The sequence below is a fragment of the Hemicordylus capensis genome, chromosome 2 (genome assembly GCF_027244095.1).
Source record: "Hemicordylus capensis ecotype Gifberg chromosome 2, rHemCap1.1.pri, whole genome shotgun sequence".
NCBI classification, from domain to species: domain Eukaryota; kingdom Metazoa; phylum Chordata; class Lepidosauria; order Squamata; family Cordylidae; genus Hemicordylus; species Hemicordylus capensis.
Genome location: NC_069658.1, coordinates 14841879 through 14867322, shown reverse-complemented (window position 1 = coordinate 14867322; position 25444 = coordinate 14841879). Strand labels below are relative to the sequence as shown.

Below are 25444 nucleotides of genomic sequence, written 5' to 3'. Positions count from 1 at the left end.
GTGGGCAAGATTCCCTGAAAGACTAGTTCTACTGCAAAGCCAAGCCATAGGGGTTCGATGTTTTGTTGGGCAAAACTCTGCCCCCCTCCCCAATTTAACTGTCCCATTTGCAGGCAGTCAAATTGGGGAGGCATTTATCTGCTTGCAGTGGATGATGGTGGGGGTTGTTGGAGATGCCACTGTTCATCTGGGAAGCTGACAGCTACTATTCCCACCCACCCTGGATAACTTCCCCAGGAATGGTATTACGACATCACATAATTTCATTCCCAGAGGACTTGCAATTGGGGGCGGGGAGGGGGAGTGGCTACCTGCTTCCCAGAGGACAGCACTGTTGCCTCTGAAGGAAGGAGAGTCTCACTGTGCAACTGACAGCAGTAGTGAAAAAAGATAAGCTGAGGGAAAACTTCATTCCCCCATCTCTCTAAATGTCTAGCTGAAAAATCTCCCAGGAGAACATATGGCTCAATTATAGCTGTATCCAAGTATGCACCCTGGTATATTTTCCTGAATTCTCTGCAATGTTCATTAATTACATTACAGACTCCAGCAGGTTCTTCATGTCAGCAGAACAATTAATTTGCAAAGTTTGAGAACAATAATGCTTACCCTGAACTGTTCTTACTAGATATAAACACGAACATTCCTCCTGAGCACTCACAAATACTCTCACCCGGGCTGGGGGGACAATCAATTTCAATTGATGGTCCTATCAGTAATATCAGTAATTTTGTTCCAGATACCTTCCAGATGTAACCTCATTAAAGCTTCAGGTGTTCAGCCTAATAGTATCTGAATTAACGATGATCAATCAGCAAATTTGGCTTTCTGCCCTGCAGAACAATACTGTATCTATTTCTACTTAAAGCCAAGGTGCAAAACCATCTTGTGTCAATGTATTGTGTAATGCAAATCTATAGACAAAGCAAGCATGGAGTATTTGTGGTTAGAATTTGCATCCTATTGTTTTGGCTTGTGAGTTACAAAAGAAATACTTTAAGGCTTGGTACAATGTGCACATCCCAAGTGTAAATCATGGATAAAGATGACATGGGCAAGTAATCTTTGGGGAAAGTATACCTGGCTTTATTACCATGCAGTTCTGTCTCTTACTGTCACCATAACAAGCAGCTTTTTTATCTGCAGCAATGGGATTGTAAATGGAAGGCAACTCTAATGGCTGGTGTCCAAGTGACTCTCCTCATTGTTTGCCTCAGAGTTGTTCTGCCTCAGGGTTTTTATGTGTATTCTCAACAAGAGGGGGACTACTGTGGAGTGTTTCCTCCCCCCCCCCCAGACATGTACAGTGCAGCCCATCTCCCTTCATCTAATTGTTTCCCATAACACTCCTTTGCTTGTGGTATTCAGTGTGCTTCCAGACTGAAGGCCACTTTTCACATTACTTTTGAATGTTACTCCTGAGAAAGTGTGCCTTTGTCTAAAGGTCTATGAAGATGCCATCTCCTGATTGGCTTCAGGAACTGTTGCCTAGATATATCCTACTGAGATAGAGAGAAATGCACATTTCACTGTGGATGCTGGAGGCTTAAAGGGACAGGACAAAAGTGGTGGATGAGGAGCTGGCAAGGGTGGTTCAGGACACTTTGCTGCTTGAAGCAGAAGACAATATGATCTCCTCTATCAGTGTAAAGCATGCCCCAACAAGGCAAGAAAGCATGGTGGCAGCAGATGGTACCCATTGTGATGGAGGGCCCTGTGCTTGATGCCCTCTGCACCCCCCTCCCACACCTGCTCCTGAGGTAACTTTCTCACCGTGTTGCATGGAAGGGCTACCTTTCGGAGCTGGGATGTCGCCAGATTGATCCGTTTTTTCCTTTTCTTTAAGAGACCAGTGCAAGGAGCTGGTGGAAAGGAGAAACAGAGTGGCCAAAATGAAATTTAGAACCACCTGCTTCTTCTGTGCTGCTCATAGTCATTTCAGGATGCCTCCCACCCCAGGTGAAGGGTAAAGGAGTGAATCTTGGAAAGAGGAAGCAACGCAGTTGGAAGCACCCCCTAAGGATTTGACTTTAATTTGGATGCTGCTTTTCCACAGAAACTGGACCCAACACAGCTTACCATACACAGAATAGAGCAATAATACTACATATCAAAGCACAAGAACATATTTTAAATAATGGGTTACTTTTAAAAGTATAGTATCAATATTTCAATCAGTAAGACCCCAAACTCTAAAACAGAAGCAGAAAAAGTACATGGATTTATTTTATTTTAATGCAGTGGTGTGAAAATGTAAAATTGTAACCAGATCCTCAAGTGTGGCAGCAGAAAGATCAAGTGCGTAGAGATTACAATGCAATTATTCAAAAGTGCCATCAATACCAGTTAACCCAGTAATGGCAATCTGCAGAACTCAGCAACTGTCTGGCTGGGCAAAAAGACCTCATGCCCAGGTTGCCGACTCCTCCCCGCCAAATTCTTACCTGGAACAATCTTTTCACACCTCCCGCCCCACACGCATGTGAGTGGCATTTCATTCCTTTTCCTGGAGCAGTCTGGTAGCAGAAGCTCTTGCTGTCCAGAAGCAGCTGCTGGAATTAGTCCAGTGGCCAGAAGATGGGTGCTTCCCTGGGGCAGGTTTTTCACCCGCCTGATGTTTTCAGCTGCCCCACTCCCTCACCCCCGCTCACGTATCCTGGTGCTGTCAGCAGCAAAGGGAGGCACTGTGGGCATGGAGTGTATGTAATTGTGTTATAAAGTCAGAGGCACTCTTACCACTGGACTTCTAGGCGGATGTCCAGAGCCTCTACATTCTTGGGGTGTGGAGGCACCCAAATTGTCTTTAGTCTGTCCCGGGTGGTAGTGTCCCTGTGCCAGGCAGCCGAGTGTGACCTCTGCTTTAGAGACGGGGGAGTGGGAAAAGAAATATGTGGGATGGTGATGTGTTGAAATGTTTCTGCTAATGCATATTTGCATAAATATACCTGTTTTATATTTTTACATTCTTGTGAGTTTAGTTCCTGTTTGTGCCCTCAAGAACCCACGTGTTAAAAATACTGCATGTGTCAGTGTGTGTGTGTGTGTGTGTGTGTGTGTGTGTAGGTAGGGGATGATATTTAACTTTCAGCTGGGGGGGGGCTCCAAAGGCTTTTAGGTCCAGGCTCCAAAATTACCTAGGTGCACCACTGTGTAAAGTCCACCCTGCCCTCTAGCACTCCTCACTCTTGTTCCAACTTGTACTAGGGATGTGCACGGAACTTTTGGATCTTTTGGGTGGTATAGAAATGTATTAAATAAATAATAAATAAACCACGGCAGAGAGGCTCGAAGGTGGTGGGGGTGCAGCTTTAAGAGCGGGGGAGGGTGCACTTATCCCTCCCGCCACTTTCCCCCCCGCAGCGTCCGTTTTTTGAAAAGCCCATTGGGGCAGCAGTGTACCCCTTGCCGCCCCATTGCCCCCGTTTTATGGATATTTATTTATTTATTTTTATTTATTTGATTTCTGTACTGCCCTTCCAAAAATGTCTCAGGGCGGTTTACACAGAGAAATAATAAATAAATAAGAAGGAACTTAATACAGGAGGCTTGCTCTTTTTGTGGGGGTTCCATTAGTGTGAAAGCGGAAACTGCAAAAAGAAAGAAACCTTAAACCTATGGGAATTGGGGGTGGGGGGTAGGTTCCTCAGGACACCTAAGTGTGCTGAAATTCCCACAAGCACAAAGTGAGGGGAATAGAAAAAAGGCAAATACAACACAGTACCTTGCTCTCCAGCAATGTCTCCCCCAAACCCCAAATCTTCCAATTTCTGGTGGTTTTTTTTAGTTTTGGTTTTTGGGAAAGAGCCGCAAAATGGCTCTGCGCTGCCTCCAGCAGGAAATGACACTGGAAATCTATCTATCTATCAAGATTTAAATATAGATAATATATCTGCAGTGTGTCAGCCTAGATTTCTCCCTCACATGTTAGCTTTCTATGTGCAAGGAGTTGTGTTTTGTGTGTGTTTTATTATTTAATCCTATGATAGCATTCAGGTTCACTACCCCCTGCCCCCCCCACACACACTTACAATCTTCCAGGACTGTGCCACTTCAGATTGCATCATATGTCTTCCCTGTATGTATCAACCCCTTTCAAGTTTGCTGTTCTTAATCTATGATGCATGACAAAAATTTCAGCCATACAAACTGGAATATTTTTCTCCCCTCTGTTCACACAGATTAACTGTTATGATAAAGTTTGGGAGACTGTAATAGAAAATTACACTTTTTGCTGTAGAGATTCGAGGTTTTATTATTATTTTTGTACAGCCCTGCCATTACTATTTAAAGTCATCCCAAAAGCAGTGAAAGGCCTGCATATAATATTTATGGTAACCTGTCAAAAGATTAGAAGAAATACACTGCTTTAAACTTGACAGGCCTGTAAGAATGAAAACTCCACTTTAATCGCCTGAACAGGCTTCCTATGGGCAAGTTCTGTGCCAGTTTACTTTAAATGCAGGATTGACCTGTAACCCTGGGCCAGTGTATACTACCTGCAGGATCAAGTGATGATGCTTTTCTTGGGACTGTACCACTTGCTGTAAGTGATGGGGTGCCTGTTTTGAAGGCTCCACTATAAGACCAACCCCTCCCCCACATGTATAGATCCTGCTATGTTCTGCCAACATTAGTGGGCATAACATAACCTGGTATGTAGTGTTTAGGCACATTGTCCCTTTTCATTTCCCCCATCACAAATTTTGGGCATATGTAAAGGCAACAGGTACACCTGTGTGGACTTTTGCACCCCTTTTTTTCTTATATCTGCTGTACAACAGTGTGTGTTCTGTCACAAGGGCATCATGGGTTTAGAATGCATGCAGACTAGAAAGTTATATGTTTGCCTTTTAGGCATTCTGTGCACTATTGCCAAAAACCTGTGTGGGTTAGAGTCCAGTGGTTCCCAAGCTGGGGGCCTCCAGATGTTTCTGAACTACAACTTACATCAGCCTCAGCTACAATGTATTGTGGCTGGGGGTGATGGAGAGTTGTAGTTCAACAACATCTGGAGGCCCCCAGTTTGGGAACCACTGATTTAGTCTATGTACTATTGGATTACCGAGGAATCAATCAATCAATCAATCAATCAGTTTTTATTACAGCCGTTGGCCAGCCAAGAGATAAAAATCAGAATAACAAATATAACTTGTGCTGATTTGGACTCCAGAGTTTTGGCAGTTCCAGCAGATGTGCCTCTGGTACCATCTGGTCCTATTGTATTGGATTATTTTCAGTTGGTTCAGCCTGAGGATGTGGACAGGATCCTGGGCAGTATGCGAGCGACATCGTGTGCCCTTGACCCTTGTCCTTCATGGCTAATAAAAGCTGCCAGGGAGGGGGCAGGTAGATGGTTGGAGGTGATTATCAATGCCTCATTAAGGGAGGGCAAGATGTCATCGTGCCTCAAGGAGGCGATGGTGAGACCATTATTAAAAAAGCCCTCCCTTGATTCCTCCAACCTGAACGACTATAGACCGGTCTCTAACCTGCCCTTTTTGGGCAAGGTGATAGAGCGTGTGGTGGCGTCCCAGCTGCAGAGGGTCTTGGATGATACAGATTAACTGGACCCTTTTCAATCTGACTTCCGCCCTGGATATGGGACTGAGACTGCCTTGGTCGCTCTAGTGGATGACCTATGCCGGGAACTAGACAGGGGGAGTGCGTCCCTGTTGGTTCTGCTGGACCTCTCGGCGGCTTTCAATACCATCAACCATGGTATCCTTCTGGGCCGCCTCTCGAGTATGGGAATTGGAGGTACTGTGTTGCAGTGGTTCCGGTCCTTTCTTGGAGGGAGGATCCAGAAGGTGGTGCTGGGGGACTACTGCTCGGCTCCGTGGCCATTGGCCTGTGGGGTCCCACAGGGTTCGGTCTTGTCCCCCATGCTGTTTAATATCTACATGAAACCGCTGGGAGAGGTCATCCGGGGACTTGGACTGAGTTGTCAGCAATATGCGGATGACACTCAGATCTATCTCTCCTTGTCACCTGATCCTAGGAAGGCGGTGGATGTCCTGAATCGGGGGCTGGAGGCCGTGATGGGTTGGATGTGGGCTAATAAACTGAAAATGAATCCAGACAAGACGGAGGTAATGTTGGTCAGTAGGAAAGCCAATCGGGATGAGGAGATTTTACCGGTTCTGGGTGGGCTTGCACTCTCCTTGAAGGAACAAGTACGCAGCTTGTGGGTATTACTGGACCTGGCTCTGCTTTTGGAAGCTCAGGTGGAGGCGGTGGCCAGGGGTGCCTTTGCACGGCTTTGGCTAGTGCACCAGCTGTGTTCCTTTCTTGAGAAGGCAGATCTGGCCACAGTTACCCATGCCTTAGTCACGTCAAGGCTGGATTACTGTAACGCGCTCTACGTGGGGCTGCCCTTGAAGAACATCTGGAAACTGCACATAGTGCAAAATGCGGCAGCTAGGATTTTATTCGGAGCTGCCCGGTGGGAGCACATCACACCCATTTTGAAAGAGCTGCACTGGCTACCAGTTTGTTTCCGGGTCCAATTCAAGGTGCTGGTTTTGACCTTTAAAGCCCTAAACGGTTTGGGCCCGGGATACCTGAGGGACCGCCTGCTCCCAAGGGTTGCTGCCCGCTTGACAAGATCATCTGAGGGGGCTCTGCTCCGGGTGCCGACAATGAGGGAGGCTCGGTTGTCGTGTACGCAGGATAGGGCCTTCTCTGTTGCTGCCCCCAGACTCTGGAATGCTCTCCCGGTGGTTATTCGCTCCTCAGTCTCCATCACAGCTTTTAGAAAAAATGTAAAATCTTGGCTTTTTGCCCAGGCATTTATTTGATTCTCTGCTGCTGCTCTTTATAATCTTTATTGCTTTTATGCTTTTTGTTTTAAATTTTTTAATCAGATTTATTTAATATTTTTCCCCCACAATATTTTAATTGTGTCTTTTTTACCATCTTGTGTTAAATTTTTTTTGCTGTAAACCGCCTTGGGATTGCTTTAATGAAAGGCGGTATATAAATTTAACAATCAATCCATCAATCAATCAATAATATACACAAATAGTGACTAATAATTACACATGATAAAACAGTATACAAGCGTCCAGGATAGAGTACTTTAAAAACAGTAAAACGATTCCTAAAATTGAGACCTTAATCTCATAGCAATATAAAAAAAATTGGCCACCACTTTTGTGATCTCACAGCTTGTATCCGCAAGGCAATATTGTGTATAAAAAAGCTCACACCTTCCAGGGAATCTAACTAGCAGGGGGGAGATAGGTTCTCCTCTTAACACCTTGATACAAAGAGCAATGTAACAAAACATGGGTAGATTACCCAGGAACACCTGGTTATGTAAACAAGAATTCACCTAGAGAGCTTCCTCTCCCTTGGCCATTCCAGAGTAAGTGACTCTGCCTTTTGTTATTAGTTAGTATCCCAGACTAACTGAGAGCAAGGTGAGTGCTTCCTCTGAACTGTTCCATGGGTAGCAAAGCCACAGATTCTTTCACCTAGCAATCATCTTTCCACAGTTCTTAACCTTCAAGAATTATCTCCTGGACTCTGATCCTTGCCTGAACTGCAACCCTCTCCAAGTGAGTCTTGAAGAGTGAGTTGCCATTGCATGTCTTGGATGTAAAATAAAGCTATTAAACTAGTGAAAGGTTTGTCTTGAATGGCACTTTACTGCAATCCCAGGATTGGCAGAACAGTGAAAGAACCTGTGGCTTTGCTAACCTCTTGCAACTTCTTTGCTTTTAATTTAATTTTCAATTTTTAAAAATTAAAAAATGTGGGTGCATTCGCACACATTTTAAAAACCTTTTTAAAAAAACACACAAGCAAATCCACAATGCTCAAATGGTGCTGAGGGCAACTGGAAACAGTGAAGGTGTGCCTAGGTAGGAAAGCGAGTGGCAGGGGGAGTTAGGGCTGCTATATGGAAGTAGGGGCAGTTCTCCTGTACCTTTAAGAGATGCACAGCAGAGGGAATATCAGCAGGTGCAGCTGTTTATGCAGGGGAAAGAGAAACTGCACCTGCTGCAATTCCTCCTTCTATGCATCTCTTAAAAGTACAGGAGATCTTTTTTCTGTATTGGAGCCTCAGGAAAAGTGCTAAGAGCTCAGTCTCCTAAAACATCACTGCAGACGTCAAGACCAATCCTCTTCAAAAAGGACATGAGTACCACTCTGGCCATCAATACTGGAAGAAATTGTACTACTCTTTTTTTATCTACATAAACTACTTTGAGAACTTTTTGTTGAAAAGCAATATTTTTTTCTGCACTCTGAAAAGAGATGAAACAGAGAACATTGGTGAGCAACAGTATTTTGTTGGTGTCCTGTGGATCCTTCATAAAATGAGAGTGAACCAACAGCCATTCCAGAGTAAACAATTTGTCTGGAAGTTCCATTAGTAAACTGCCTAAGTACTGGCCTGGATGTACCAATGACCTGATGTGATGTAAGAGAGCTCTCTGTAGCATCTCTCAAAGATGAACTGAATCTGCTTAGTTCTCCAGTTTGAAATCATCTTGTATTCTCTAAAGCCTATGCCACTTATCTCTGTTTTGTACCATATGTCTGTTTTTTAGTGTAAATCCATACGTGGCCTATTGGGCCAAGGGAAGTGGAAGACGCAATTGTTGGCCACCTCATAAGAACAGCCCTGCTGGATCAAGCCCAAGGCCCATCTAGTCCAGCATCCTGTTTCACAGAGTGGCCCACCAGATGCTGCTGGAAGCCACAGGCAGGAGTTGAGGGCATGCCCTCTCTCCTGCTGTTACTCCCCTGCAACTGGTACCCAGAGGCATCCTGCCTTGGAGGCTGGAGGTAGCCTGTAGCCCTCTGACTAGTAGCCAATGATAGACCTCTCCTCCATGAAATTATCCAAACCCTTCTTAAAGCCTTCCAGGTTGTTGGCTGTCACCACATCTCGTGGCAGAGAATTCCACAAGTGGTTTATGTTTTGTGTGAAAAAGTACTTCCATGTGTTGGTCCTAGATTTCCCAGCAATCAATTTCATGGGATGACCCCTGTTTCTAGTGTTATGTGAGAGGGAGAAGAATTTCTCTCTCTCCACTTTCTCCACACCATGCATGATTTTATAGACCTCTATCATGTCTCCCCGCGGTCGTCTTTTTTTCTAAACTAAATAGCCCCAGGTGTTGTAGCCTTGCCTCATATAAGGAAGGTGCTCTAGGCCCCTGATCATCTTGGTTGCCCTCTTCTGCACCTTTTCCTCATGCCTTCATGTTCCACCTAATTGCTCTCAGGCTCTTACTTGTGCCAGACCCTGGGGTTTCTTTGACGTTTGACAGCGGTTTCTAAATAGGAAGATATGTAACGGTGGACAAACTTTCCCTATCTTGGTAGGCATTGAAAATTAGTGTGGAAATAGTGTCTTGAAGGTAGAATAAATGAAGACTGCTGTTCCAAACCATAAACTAAAATGCTGAAATTGTACCAGTTCAAGTAGAGAACAGAACATTGATAATGTGTTTGGTATTGGCTTTCATCAGTTGTTGCTTATAAAGTTGGCTGACAAAAATGTTTGGGATATGTGTGTAGAGATGTCTGACTTGCATGTGAATGTGTTGAGTGGCTTTTTAAAGAGGAATCATTGCATACAAATGGCTAATGAAACCTTGCAAGATGATTCCAGCTTTGGATACCTTCTGGGTTTGAACCAATGCTGTAGTGCAGGAAAAGGCTTCCATTCTCTGTTTCTATTGACCTGAACTTCCCATTTCACTGCGTAAAATAAGATTTTGTTTTGAACAGAAGGCCAGGAAATGTTTAGCCCCACTTGGGCAGATGGCTGAGCTTACTCTTATGGCTATCCACAGTTATCTGCCTGTCTGCAGAAAACATATACCTCATCTTGAGTTGCTCCCACCATATTTGATTCCATTGTACAGAATAGGCAACAGTTCCTCAGCAAAAGTGATCTCTGTAGGTGAGAATTCTCAACTGGTCTTACACTCTTTCCTGATGACGTTGTAATATTTCTTATGCTCAGGTATGCAAATCAATGTTCTCTGCCCCCTTTTTATAAGATAGCAGCTTCAGGTTTTGCCAGCTTTTAAATCTTTCCCAGATAGTGAAACTGCAAGACTGGTCGGTTTTATATCCTAAAAAAAAAGTTGAGATTAATGGTTAATCTCTGCTACAGAAAAAAGAATTTCCTGTATAAGCTAATTTGGTAGATGGTATTTAAAGTCAGAATATGATTACATGGATAAAGCAAGGGAATAAATGGATTTATTCATGACTCTTTCATACTCTTGCAAGGTCATGCTGGCTTTCCGCATGATATTGTTTGGAACTTGTTTCGCTAGAAAAACATTGTCAGGCATGCTAAATGGATACAGAAAAGGCTATGAGGATGTGCACATAGTAAAATATGGGAATTGAAGTCTGGGATAATGCAGATTTTAAAACTCTTAGATGTGAATGTTTTGTGCTCTGTTTCTGTTGGGCTCTGTAATACTGTGTCTGCCTTATACAGACTTCATCATTCTTGCCAAAGGATCATTGTAAAATGCTTTATGTGGACAATAGTGAATGGGTTCATTTCTTTGCATTATTGGACTGTCCAAATTCTATAATGCAACCAACATTTATGAACTTATTTGCAATCTTAGATACATGGGTTTCATGGATCCCACACTTGGCTGGGCCTACAGACTCCTTAATGGGGCCTCAGTCTCGGGGCAAGAGTATAGGAGCAGGGAGGTTTCAGTCGCCTACATGCCTGTCTCCTTCAGCCATCTGCCCTGGCGCTTTGATACTCGCACTGTGAGCATAAGAGCCGTTCTCATATGATTCTCTCCTTCGGCCCGCTATTTATTTTATTTTTACATTTATATCCTGCTCTTCCTCCAAGGAGCACTGTATGTGGCTATGTTTATCCTCACAACATCACTATGAGGTAGGTTAGGTTATGAGATGTGACTGCCCCAGAATCACCCAGTAAGTTTCATGGTTGAATGGGGATCTGAACCCAGGTCTCCTCAGTCCTGTTGGGATGCCATGTTACCGGGTCGCTTGGGTGGCCCTGTGGAGTCTGGAGAAGGGTGTGGCATCCCTCCTGTGGGGCTTTCGTTCCCTTCAGGGGGTGGCAGGGATGAGAAGGGTCCAGGCTGGTCAGATCCCAGTGGGGTTGAGAGGGCAAGACAGGGAGAGCTGCAGGAAACAGCTCCAGGGAGGGAGACAGCTAGATTAGGTGGGGCAAGAAACAGGAAGCAGGGGCTGGAAGGGGGCTTTAAGCCCTATCGGCTCTGCACTGTGGCCTTTAAAGACAAGGCAGCTGATGAGGAGGAGCTGCATCTGAGTATGGGAGCCAGGAGTTCTCCAGGAGAGGGGACCGGCTGCATGCAGCAAGCCAGGAGGAGGACTCAGGTGACCAACTAACCTCCTCCCTGGCTGTTCTTGTGGCTGACCTTTTCTGTGCTTACCCAGTCATGCTGGAGTGCAAGAAGGGCCAGGAGCCCACCTCATCCCCTGTGAGTCTGACAGGTCCTAGTCCAGCTGACAGGTCCTAGTCCAACTCTCTAACCACTACACCATGCTGGCTCTGTTTAAAGTCCCTGCCACAAAGACTGCAGATATTGCAAGATGGCAAGTGCCCACCTCACATGGTATTGTCCTCTGCTGTTGGTCCTTGCCAATACCAGGGAGCACCAGACTGCTTCCCTGTCTTCTCCCTTGCCCCACCCTACTGCTCCAACCTGAATTTGTCTGCCACCTCAGTTACTTTCCTTAGCTACATCTCCTCAGCCATGTGGGTGAGGCCATGGCCATCCATCCATTGGCTCTGGATCAGCAGACTCCTCACAGGATAACTTGCCTGAATAAAGTAAAAGATTTCCGGTAAGTGAAATATGTACCACAATTAAGCGAATGGTGCAGAGTGGGAAAGAGTCCCAATTTTTTGGACAACGGCCAGCACTGTGAGAGCAATAAGAAACTGGGCAACACTTTGACAGGAAACAATAAGTTGTAGTTCAGCAATATCTGGAGTACCTCACGTTGGGAATCCCTGTTCGTGTGTTCCTTAAACACAAGAGTGCACTTTTAAATAAAACTAGCTGGGCCAGACTCAGAGCACCAGCGCCTCTAGTTTGTTGCCTGTCTACACACACACACACACACACACACACACACACACACACACACACTGTCACCATTTTGTTGCTTGCCTGCTGCCACCTCCTTCTTCCCCGCCTCCCCCCACCTCGTTCTCCCCCCACCTTCTGCCGCCTCGTTTCCCCCACGTCCCCGCTGCCTCCTTCCACCCGTCGCCACTGCCATTTTCTTGGTGCTGTTCCCACCCTGCCGGCTGCTGCCACTGCCACCATTTATTCCCCTCCCACCCGTCCTGTGGCTAACCTATCCGGCAGCTCCCTTTGGTGTCTCCCGTAAGAGCTGCCATGCATGGAATTAGCCACAGGTAGCTACAAGTATGCCTTAGAGAATGAAATATATAGATAATAAATAATAATATTGGATGATATAATTGGCCGCAAGCAACAAAAAACCAGTGATATTCTCTCTCTCTCCCCTCCCCAGCAAGGACCATAGCCTCAAGTGCCATGGCAAGCCAGTCCGCACTCTCGAATAGGATATGATGCATGCTTCAGCGAGGATGTGCTAATCATTCAGAAAATCCTACCCTACCTTGTGAAAAGTACATGTCTACTTTGGCCCATATGTGTCCCAAACAGGCAAAGTTGCTTTTCAGAGAGTTAGAAATAAACTGTGGCTCTCCAGATGTTGCTGAACTACAGCTCCCATAATCACCAGCTGTAATAAAATTGTGGCTGAAGGTGATGGGAGTTGTAATTCAGCAACATCTGGAGAGCAGCACAGTGCCTACTCCTAGTTTACTACATCCAGGGTTCCCTCTAACAGGGTTGACTACAACTCACATAATTCCCAGACAAAGGCCATTGTTGCTGGGGATTCTGGGAGTTGTAGTCAACAACATCTGGGAATCTCTGTTAGATGGAACACTGACTACAACCCAACATAAAATTGTAACTTTTGAAAATGAAAAGGGACTTAAAACAAAACAGCTGTAACATTTAATGAAATGCTCTACTGACTGAAGTCACAATTGCCCCTCCATCCGGAGTATTATATATTAATGTGATTTTTTTGATAGGATGGATTTTCAGAATCTACAATGAGGGTATTTTGTTAGCTCTACCCATGACCCGAATTGGGGGAGCCTTAAATGCAACAGATTTGGCAAAAGCCATAACCTCTGGGGTACAGAGATGTGTTTGGTTGTGGTTTCATTGTATTATGAAGTACTCAATTTCTGCATTTACACGGTGTAAATTTCAATGATACATTGAAAATGTATCATTCAATTTGAAGCATTGTGCAGTCACAGAGGAGTACATTCATTATTGGAATGTACCATGATGAATGCCCCATGCCTGAGAAGTCGGCAGTGTATCATTCACAGCCATTTTGTTTAGAGCATTTTGAATCAATTTGTCTTCTTTCTAGAAGCTGGTTACACTGAAAGCTAATCTGTAGAGAACATGACATTGAATAGTTGGGTTGCTGAACAATCATTCACAAACTCTTCCTGTGTGTGGCTCCTAGAAGAGCAAGTTGGTGCTTTTAAGTGTGTGCCAGACTCGGACATAAGAACTGGCTTGCTGAATCAGACCAAAGACTATATACAGTAACCCTTCATTCTGATTCTGAGAGGAGAGCTGGTCTTGTGGTAGCAAGCATGACTTGTCCCCATAGCTAAGCAGGGTCTGCCTTGGTTGCATATGAATGGGAGACTTGATTTGTGAGCACTGCAAGATATTCCCCTCAGGGGATGGTGCCGCTCTGGGAAGAGCAGAAGGTTTCAAGTTCCCTAGCAGTAGGTTTCAAGTTCCCTCCCTGGCTTCTCCAGGATAGGACTGAGAGAGATTCCTGCCTGCAACCTTGGAGAAGCTGCTGCCAGTCTGTGAAGACAATACTGAGCTAGATAGACCAATGGTCTGACTCAGTATATGGCAAGTTTCCTATGTTCCTATGATTCCAACAATCGCCAGGCAGATGCCTTCTAGGAAGCCTTACAGCTGATGCCAGGAAGACCCTGTCCTGGGTTGCCACCAGTGAAATTTCTATTGAGGGCAAGACACAAAGTGGGCATAAGTTGTAAAGAGTTTTCAAGGTCTTAGCCAGCATTTTCAGTTTAGCCTGGAAACAGGTTGACAGCTGGTGCCAACAGCAAGTGAATCTTGCAGCTTCTGGAACCAAAAAGCGATCTGGCTGCAGCATTTTGAACTTGCTGATCAAAGGAAGTGCTGCATACATGTGTGTGCATGTGTGAAGTAGGTACGCTTCTGCATCTGCTGTTCATCATTTCATTGAGTGACCCATGTCAGCTGTCGGGAAATGTGTTCCAGATCACTGGTCAACTCATGGAACTCATTCAGTATATGTGTCTATTCAATGAAATCTAGATTTGTTTTACTTTTAAAACAAATAATGGATTCTTCTCTCAGATCCCTGTTTTCTTCTTGACCTCCAATGCTAAGCTTTGGTCTAAAGATATGTCTGCTGCCCTGGTTTCTCAGTGGTACCTTCAGCCTAAGCCTCATACAGTAGCTGTCAGTCAGTCTCCGCCTATAAAGTCCAGGCAATCATCTCTTCAAGCCAGTTCTCCCTCTCTTACTCATATAGCCACCCCCACATTTCCCCACCAGGCCCCTCTCATTCCATGGTTCCACTCGTACTACCTGCTCGTTCCAGTCATGCTTCATCTGGTCAATCTCTAGACTCTACTAGGCCCTTGACATTAACCACTGCTTGCCAGGTTCTTTTCTTGGGGCACCCACCTCACAGACATGTATATAAGCTTGTGATAGCAAATGGTTTAAGCTACATTAACTCATGCAGACGACTGGACTGTGGAACCTGGAGGAAGAATAATAAAAGAGTGAATTGGGGCACCCGGAACATCCAAATGAATAGTGTATTTGTGTGTTCCCTTTGGTTTGAACCTACTACTTCAAAACCTGAAACCTCACACATTACGATAGCTAGTTGGGAAGCTGAGTTGTTTTCAAACCTTAAATTCATTGGGCCAGTTCGCACAGTCAGTTTTTCCTGCATGTGAGCAGCAATGGCCTGGATGCAATTAACATTGCATCCAGATGTGCATGAATACAGCCAGTGGCCATTTTAGCCATGGTAAGCAGAGCTGTTTGCATTACAAACCAAAAAGAAGGTTGCACTCATATCTGGAAAGGTGCATGAGGCTGAGCCAATAAATTGTGATTACAATTCAATAAGTAATTCCTGACGTGTTTCGGCTGTCCTCATCATGGGAATTTATTCAGCAGTTAACCAGCCACAAAGTTGCATCTCATTCTAATATTTCCTGTGTAGAAGCTGTGACTCCAACCATGACTGCTCTTCTGAATAATGTTATAAGGAGATGCAACTTTGCGTCTAGCTAATTGCTGAATAAATTCTCTGGATGGACGGCTTGAAATGTGTCTGGAGTTTACTTATTAAATTATAATTGCCCTTTATCGGCTTTGCTACTTTCCAGGCCTGTGTCCATAGCTCTATTCCCGCAGGAGTGCTGAATAAGCACAGAATGTGATACTGGGTGCAGAATTCAGCTTCCTGAGAAATGCAGCGTTTTCTTTGTTTAAAAGTTTCTGGTTTTTATGACTGGAAAGGCCATGCTTGAAATGTATGGGCCTTGGCTGCTGAACTCTGAGGCCATCTGTGTGGCTGAATAAGATTGGATTTAGGACTTCAATACCCTGCAGTAAGTCCTTGCCCCATTCCTTGACCAGCAGAAAATAAATTATGCAGAATAAATTATACAAATTCAAAGCAATTATGCATGTTTGGTTTAATTTATGCATCTTACCAAATCTAGCATGTGTGTACGCATACATGTTTTAATTTTTTTTATTTAGTGCCATGTAAACACAGCCTTATGATAGGTTTCATATATCTGTGGCCTCCATTTCAGAGAAATGCCTTTAAAAATCTTCCTTTCTACATTGCCAGCATTTTTAGCCTACTTTCCAGTAAGTTTATGAGATTACCTGTCATCCCCACCCCCACCCCCACCCACCCAGATCAACTTCACAGTGCCTGGACCAATATGAACCAAATTGGCACAGTTGTAGGGACATCTCAGTGGTATAGTTTGTGATGATGTCATCCACCCCAGTTCAAGATGGTGGACCCGTAAACATTTGAGGCACAAGTGGACTAACATGTGAACCATCTAACCAATTTGAACCAGATTTGCTACAGGTGTAGGGACATATAGGTATGGTTCAAGGGCATAGTTTGTAATGATGTCATCCACCCTGATTCAAGCTGGTGGACACATGAACGTTTGAGGTGCAAGTGGGCTAACTTGTGAACTGCCTAACCAATTTGGATCAAATTTAGTCCAGTTCTAGGGATAGGGAAAGGAAAGTAGGCAGATTAGTTCTTACTTGAACAACAGTGTTGTGCAAATGGCAGCTCAAAACTATGATGAACACCAGCATTTTATGGCCTGTGAAAATAGAAAGTATACCCAAAGAAAATCCCCTATATTTCTCTAAACCTATATCACAGAGATATACATGATTGCCGACTTGTCCTTACAGTTTCCAAGCTCACCTCAACTAATATATGTAAACTCATCTTGCCAGGAGCGGTTTGGGTTGTCACTTGAATGTTCCAGACTTCTCACTCATGCCTGTTCTGTTCATCTGAGCTGTCTGCTGGATGCTGCAGCCTTGTACCCATTTGGCATAGAAATCACAGCTGCTAAACTTTACAGACATTGCACATACATAATTGAGATGTTTTCCACTGGCACCCCTCTCTGCAGAATGATTTTTTGTAATGCGCCTTCGGCTGCCCTGTGGTCCTTTCTGGGGAAATGGGATCCATAAATTAATGCAGCTACAAATCAAACCTGATTTATCTTTTTAAAATTATGTTATTTAAGAGTTCTGGATTTTAGCAAACAGTTTTTAGTGTTCCTTGCCAACTTTATGTATTGGCCTCCTATTACAGATACATTCTTCAATTGTACCTGCAGCTGGTTGTAATACTTGGTTACCAACATTCCATCACACTTTAGTATGACAAAGATTTGAAGCTTTGGTTCAAATTTAATTTTAAAGGATTGTAAAGAGGAGAATTTATTCAATGTTGCTAAATTTTGTTATATTTGTGGTGTTACTCGGAATGAAGTTGTTAATTCTAAATGATTTTATTTTTGTAATTCTGGCCATTGGCTGTACTAATAAAGACTGACTGCAGCTTTGGTTCTCAGTGCTGGGTCATAGGGGAAGAGAGTAGATTTAAGTCCATGTCCTAATAGTGCCCTAGAGTTCCCCTACTACTTTTTCCAGTCTAAATGAATGCCTGCTATTTATCCCTGTGTAGGCTTTTCTCTCAAGTTCCATTGAATTTGGTAAAAAAAAAATTCAGAAATGTGTGCTTAGGATTGCAGCTTACTTCAGAATAACAAAGACAGGTATTGCTGGATCAAATCAACGGTCTGTCTGGTTCAGCATCTTGTCTCCCACAATGGCCTACTAGATGCCTTCAGGAAGTTAACAAGTAGGGCACGAAGGCAACATGACTGTTTGTTTTATTTATTCTTCAGTTTTTATACCACATTTCATAATGCATCTGAAGGCAGTTTACAAAAGTTAAAATACAATAAATTTTAATAAAAATCACATTTAAGACCTTAAAATCAGTTAAACAGTAAAAGGTTTGACACTAAAACAACAACCATTAAAGCAAGAAAGCTGAGAAACCTGGCAGCCTCTAAGGGGTAAAAGCCTGAACAAACAAAAAAGTCTTTAGTTGTCATTTAAAAGCAGCCAGAGATGCGAAAGAGTGGACCTTCCCTGGCAGAGCATTCCAGAACCTGGGGACAACAGAGAAGGCCCTGTCTCACGTGCACAACAATTTAGCCTCTCTCAATGTCGGCACATGGAGCAAAGGCCCCTCTGACAACCCTGTTTAGTGGTATACTGCCTCTCAACCTGGAGGTCCCATGTAGCTATCATGATCAATACCTATTGAGAGATATGTTTAATGCCATCTAAATCATTGGCTATCACTGCATCTTATGATAATGAATTCCATCAAAATTTTGTTGTATGAAGAAGTAGTAATTTGGTTGTAATCAACCTAATGAAACAATATGGCCATTTTTATAAGTATGCAAACTGGATCCATTTGTCACCCAATTTCACAACTGTTTAATGCTGTGCATACTCAGAAGTGACAAAATCCATTACTGAAAGTTTCAGTGTCTCTGCAGACTGGTTTTCAGCATATCTCTATATCAATGAAATTAAACAATTCAAATAGCTTTAAAAACCCTAGAAAATCAGGGCAACAATTTAAAACAATCTAAAACAGTTTGTCAATCATTTAAAAACCCTGGAAGGCCAAGCCAAACAGGTTTTAAGGGCTCTCGTGAAGGACAGTAATGATCTCAAATTATGGATTTCTGCTGGGAGTGCATTCCACAGCCCAGGAGCAGCTATAGAGAAGGCCCGCCTCTGAGTCGCCACCAGACGAACCGGTGGTAACTGGAGACGGACCTCCTCAGATGACCTTAATGTGCGGTAGGGATCATGTAGAAGAAGGTGCTCTCTAAGATAACTCAGACCTAAGCCATTCAGGGCTTTAAAGGTAATAACTAGCACTTTTTATTTTGCCTGGAAACATATCAGCAGCCAGTGTAACTGTTTCAAAACAGGCATAATATGGTCTCTCTGAGTTACCCCAGAGACCAATCTGGCTGCCACATTCTGAACTAACTGAAGTTTCCAGACTACGTACAAAGGCAGCCCCACATAGAGCGCATTACAGTAGACCAGCCGGGAGGTTACCAGATGATGCACCACTGTTTTGAGGTCATCCTCTTCAAGGAATGGGCGCAGCTGTCGAATCAGCCAACGCTGATAGAAAGCACTTCTGGCCATGGCCTCCACCTGAGATACCAAGTTGAAGCCTGGGTCCAGGAGTACTCCCATGCTGGGCACCTGCTCCTTCTGGGGGAGTGTAACCCCATCCAGCACATAAAGATCTAACTCACCCCTCAGATTCTGAGCCCCTACAACAAACATGTCAAACACAAGGCCCACAGGCCAAATCTGGCCCGCCTGGCCATTTTATGTGGCCCGCTGTGACTGTGCAGCATCCAAGCACCTGACCGCGCTGCCTCAGTACCCATTTGCAGGCAGAAGGACCCAGTCCCAGAAAGCTAGGTAGGAGCAGGGCGCTCCACACAAGTGCCTGACTGCGCTGCAGGCAGAAGGACCCAGTCCCAGTGTAAAAGCTAGGTTGGAGCAAGGTGCTCCACACAAGTGCCTGACCGCGCCACAGGCAGAAGGACCCAGTCCCAAACAGTGAGTATAATAAAAAATTTGGCCCGCGACTTAGCCTGTGTTTTAGATTTTGGCCCTTTATGTGATTGAGTTTGACACCCCTGCCCTACAATGAGCACCTCTGTCTTGCTTGGATTCAGCTTCAATTTGTTCTCCCTCATCTAGCCCATTACTGCTTGTAGGCAGGCATTTAGAGAATGAGTGCCATTTCTTGAAGATGAAAAGGAGAAGTAGATTTGGGTATCATCAGCATACTGATAACACCTAGCACCAAAACTCCTGATGACCTCACCTAGCAGTTTCATGTAGATATTAAAAAGGATTGGTGACAGAATAGAGCCCTGGGGGACTCCATATAACAGCTCCCATTTAGAGGAGCAACTGTCACCAAGCTTCACCATCTGGAATCTACCCGAGAAGCAATCCAGAAGGATACCATGGTATCCTCCCTCACTCCCTCTATCGATTCCCCGGTAAAGGTAATCCATCAGGCCAACCAAGGCTGTCTCAACCCTATAGCTAGCTCTAAAGCTGTTTTGAAAAGGGTCTAGATAATCACTTTCCTCCAAGACTGCCTGGAGCTGGTTGGCCACCACCCTCTCAGTCACCTTTCCCAACCAAGGGAGATTGGAGAGTGGCCTGTAACTGTCCATCACTAAGGGATCCAAGGATGGTTTCTTTAGGAGTGGTCTAACCAATGCCTCCTTGACTGACATCCAGCTTACGTTATTCAGGAGTTACTCTAAAGAAGTACTTGAATTCAGTAGGAGTACTTAGGAGTAATTTGGTCAGGATGTCAGCCATTGATTTGCAAGAAATGTAAGAGAAATGTCTACCCCTTCTTGCTCTGAGACATGATATCTTATATACCAACGTGTTCCCAATACCTGGCCAGCCTATTCTCTTGTTTAGTTTCCATTTAAATATAATAGGAAAATCTTGAAGGAAGCAGAATCCACAGTGTCCTTCAGCTTTAGCATGTTTTCTAATAATTCTGTTGCAATATATACACTTTCTGTTTCATGCCGACACACTAAACTGTGTAAAATGAAATTCTCAATTAGTTCAATCAATCATCTTTATTACGGTCCAAGACCAGCATACAATAGCGTGAGGCAGTAATTATGGGGAAAACATATATTAGGATAGAACAGATTATAAAGCAATAAAACCATATTACATTAAAATTACTACATTATTACATTAACATTACTATAAACTATAATTACTATAAAACAATTACTCTAGAATTACTAATAATTACTGGAGATTATAAACTGTAATTACTAAAGTGAAATGTATTAAAATAGGGAGAGAACAGAAGCAAAAGTATGAGTACAAGATCACTACATTTATATTCAAAGTTGTATGTATCTAAGAGAGCATAAAAAGTAAAATATTTAATCAGAAGACGGGTATATAGGACAAAAATATATAGGACAGGATAACTAGCTGACAGTGAAGCAGGCAAGTAAAATAGTGGCTAAAATCAGTACAAGACTAATACATGGTGATGGACTGGCCATCAGAGCCTGGCAGATCTTGTATGCTGCTGCACAGAACTTGGCAGTGTTATACGTGAAGGTCCGATCTTCATTCAAAAGCAGCATCATGTGTAAGATTGACTAGGGCAGCCAGGGTACTTGAGGAGCAGTGGAAGTATAAACTTGTCACGATTGTCCTTATAGAAGGGGCAAGAGAAGAGTACATGCTCTGTGGTTCTACCTCCCCATTGTCACAGGGGCAAAGTATTTCCATGATTGGTTGCTCTCTGTATTTTCTTCAATTAGTTATTTCAGCACTACATTTAGTATTCCCTGTGCAAAAACAATGTGAACAAGTTTTTCATCCAGATGTGGCAAGGTAGTAGAGAAAGGAAGGACCGAGGATGTGGAGTGGTCATGGGAGAAGAGGACTCTTTTTGGACAGTCTGAAAGTTGGCATTAGATATGTTGTCCCTGTATGACACACAAGTATGAAATAATGTTTTTCTCTGCTCATTGGTGAGGTTTATCATGTAGAAGTTCCATTGTTCAATAGTTCAACTTAAGCCTTTATATATAGCCTTTTAGAGAGTTTAAAGTGCTCCATATACAGAAATCTTCACAGCAGTCCTGTGGGGTAGATCAGGGCTGTTATCTCTGTTTATAAATTAAGGGCTGGAGTTGAGAGAATAAAGGTTTCTGTTGGGGCTATCCCAAGTGGATATAACAGCTCGATTTCTTATCCACGGTTTATTTATTTAGCCACAATTTATTTATATATTAAATATACAGTTCAGTAACACTTTGGGCTCTCCCCATGTTTTAATTCTCAAAGCCACTAAAACCAATATGAATTTTTCTGTGACTTTGTCTCTTGGTCCACAGTCTTCATAGCCTTACCATTCCTTCCTTCCTTCCTTCCTTCCTTTTTTTAACATATTTTTACACCGCCCAAAACTTTTGTCTCCGGGGGGTTTACAACAAAATAAAAGCAGAAAGTAAACATTAGTTAAAACAAAAACAGAATGTTTAGAACATTACAACAATTTAAAATTTTTAATACAATATTTTAAAACAGCATTAAAACCATTAAAACAATATTAATTAAAAGCCTGGATGAACAAATGCTTCTTTACTCTAACCAGCGTGGTGTCGTGGTTAGAGTGCTGGACTAGGACCGGGGAGACCCGAGTTCAAATCCCCATTCAGCCATGAAACTAGCTGGGTGACTCTGGGCCAGTCACTTCTCTCTCAGCCTAACCTACTTCACAGGTTTGTTGTGAAAGAGAAATTCAAGTATGTAGTACACCACTCTGGGCTCCTTGGAGGAAGAGCGGGATATAAATGTAATAATAATAATAATAAATACTTTTAAAAAGCTGTTAGCTGTCATGTGTAGGTAGAAAATTCACATTATTTTGATTGATTGATTATTTCTCTGTGTAAACCGCTTTGGAACCATTTCTTGAAAAGTGGTATATAAATATTTGTTATTATTTGGAAATCTGAATCTTGAAAGTATGCAGATTACCATACTTTTAGATTTATTGGTTATCAGTGCAAAAAGCTCTGATTACACATGTTTGGGAACTGGGAGTTGGCCCATGAAGCTACTGTGATTGGACAAATTGTGGTAGGTGAACATCCCTTTGGCCAATCAAGACTGTCAAAACTGGGATGGGAGGAGGGAATTTGCATATCTCACAAGCAATTGGCCACACATCCACCATGCTTGCTTTGAGCCATTGTTCTACAAGAACCTCCCTGAAAGTAGCCAAATTCTGCAGAAAAGAAAAAGGCATTTCAGCATCATTTTGACTTTGGGACTATTTTTCTTCATTGTTGACGGTTGCTGGATGAAGACTCTTATTTTTTCCAGAGTTCCTTTTACACAACATGCTGTTGGCATTTAAGAGGAGGAGAATTAAAGTCTGGGGAGTGTACTTGGGAAAGGAAGCAAAATATGATTAATTCTTTGACTTTTGCTGGCATGCAAGTTCCAGCTATTACAGAAGGCTACTGGCTTCTTAGGCATTGACTCATCCAGCATTCAGCCGTTCTGCAAGGCTTTGAGGTTCACTCCCCCTATTCTTTTTCAGCACTTGCGCACATTTAATTATTGCAGCAGTTGGCAGCCCTAGAAACGCCAAGCGATTCTATTTAAAAGGCTCATTCTGAGGGGTCCATAATTCAGTTTTTAATTTGCAGTGGGCTGAAACTTGGCAGACAGTGAGCCAATTTCAGAATCCACTCTGCAAGCTCTAAATCTAAATATGATGGCAGGAGATGCCTTTTCTGAGCATAAAATATAGTGCTCCAGCTCCTTGAATTAGAACTTTGCCACTGTCCGTGGCTCAGTGCTGCCTCGAAGTCTTTACCCAGAGATTTAATCTGAAACCAAAGTTTTAACATGAAAGCAGCAGAGCTTATCTTGCAGATGCATCAGTTAGGTATGAAAGGCTAATGTCCTCTCAATGGAGAAAATTGTTAGAAAGCAGGATTGTCCGGGTTTATGTGTTTAGGAACATGGCACAGCTGTTGAAGAATAAAGTTCAGTGCATTACACATTTGCTTGCATTTTGTGCTTAATGACTGGTTACATTACCATTCAGTCATCCCCACCCGCCCCTGCCCCCGCCGACTGCACACGCACAACTTGAAAGAACAGCTCTGTTATATTTTAGCAAAAAGTGCCTCCATTTCAAGAATTAGAGGGGCTGAGACTCTAGTTAGGATTGTCTGCTTTTTATTACAAAGACACACCAGGCAGATCCAGAGACAAGCAGAGAACCTAGTAGAATCAGGAGTTACCTGGCTTTTCAGAATTCAATGCTGTTAGTTTTATAAAATATGTCTTCACTGGAAGGAACAGCATAACATCTGGCTGGTTAATAGGCTCAGGTGTGCCTGGAAGTTGCAACCTGTCTAGCAGAGCATACTAGTAATCCCCAGATGCACCGGGGCTGCTTATGGTACCCAAGAACTTAGGCAGGCAGAACCAGTGCTGAGAATGGTACCTGGAACACTGCTAAAAATAGTGCCATGGTCAAATTTAACCATAGTTAATGTTGTGGGAGCAGCCCATGAGGTGTGAATTTCCCCCCCATTCTACTCTGTGTGTACCTCAACCATGTTTTGGATTGGTCCCAACTTTAGTTGTGGTTAATGCTAAGCGGAATAGAGTATTCTGGAGTGTCTGCACACAATGAGAAGCTACATAAGAACAGCTCTGTTGGATCAGGCTCAAGGCCTACCTAGTCCAGCATCCTGTTTCACACAGTGGCCCACCAGATGCCTCCGAGACGTCCACAGGGAGGGGGTGAGGGAATGGCCTCTCTCCTGCTTTTGCTCCCCTGCAACTGTTATTTAAAGACATCTTGCCTTTTAGGCTGGAGGTGGCCTATAGTCCTCAGATTAGTAGCCATTGATCCTCCATGAATATATCTAAACCCTTCTTAAAGCCATCCAGGCTGGTGGCTGTCACCACATCTTGTGGCAGAGAATTCCATAGGTTAATTATGCATTGTGTGGAAAAGGTACTTCCTTTTGTCAGTCTTAAATTTCTTGGCAATCAGTTTCATGGGATGATTACTGGTTCTAGTGTTATGCGAGAGGGAGAACAATTTCTTTCTATCCAATCTCTCCAAACCATGCATCATTTTATAGACCTCTATCATGTCACCTCTTGGTCATCTTTTTTCCTAAGTTAAAATTTTAGTTTCAACCTTTAAAAAAAAACACTAAACTAAAAAGCCCCAGGTGTTGTAGCCTTACCTCATAAGGACGGTGCTCTAGGCCCCTAATCATCTTGGTTGTCCTCTTCTGCACCTTCTCCAGTTCTATAATATAATTTGAGTTATGATGACCAGAACTGTACACAGTACTGCCATTTTGTTGGATCACCTTTATCCACATGCATATTGACATTCTCAAAGAACTCCAAAATGTTGGTGAGGCAAGATTTGCCTTTGCAGAAGCCATGCTGGTTCTCCTTCAGCAGGACCCGTTCTTTTATATGCTTAACAATTTTATCTTTGATAATGTTTTCCATCAATTTGCATGGCACAGAGGCTAACTGGCCTGTAGTTTCCCAGATCTCCCCTGGGTCCCTTTTTGAAAATTGGTTTTACATTGGCTACTTTCCAGTCCTCTGGTACAAAGCCTGATTGTAGGGGTAAGTTTTTTGGTTTTGTTTCAAGGAGGTCGGCGATTTCACACTTAAGTTGTTTAAGGACTCTTGGGTGGATGCCATCTGGCCCTGGCCATTTGTTAGTTATTTCCAGACAGTTTAGAATGTCTTCTCTCATCACCTCTATCTGACTCAGTTCTTTAGCCTCGGTCCCTGAGAAGCTTGGTTCAGGCACAGGTATACGCTCAGTATCCTCTGCTGTGAAGACAGATGCAAAGAATTTGTTCAGCTTCTGTGCAACCTGCATATCCTCCTTAACTTCTTGCACTCCCTTTTCATCTAATGGGCCAACCCCCTTCCTGGCAGGTTTCCTGCTTCTGATGTATTGAAATAATGTTTTGTTGTTTCTCTGGATGCTTTTAGCCTAAATGTTCCTCAGACTCTCTTTTCGCCTCCCTTATTGTCTC

The 25444-nt window shown here is 43.5% G+C and overlaps 1 protein-coding gene across 7 annotated transcripts in view; it reads left to right on the top strand.

The window, feature by feature from the left end:
* Positions 1–25444, top strand: part of MYO5B (myosin VB) — a 390467-nt gene that overhangs the window by 274620 nt on the left and 90403 nt on the right. The gene's annotated exons all lie outside the window — the stretch shown is intronic.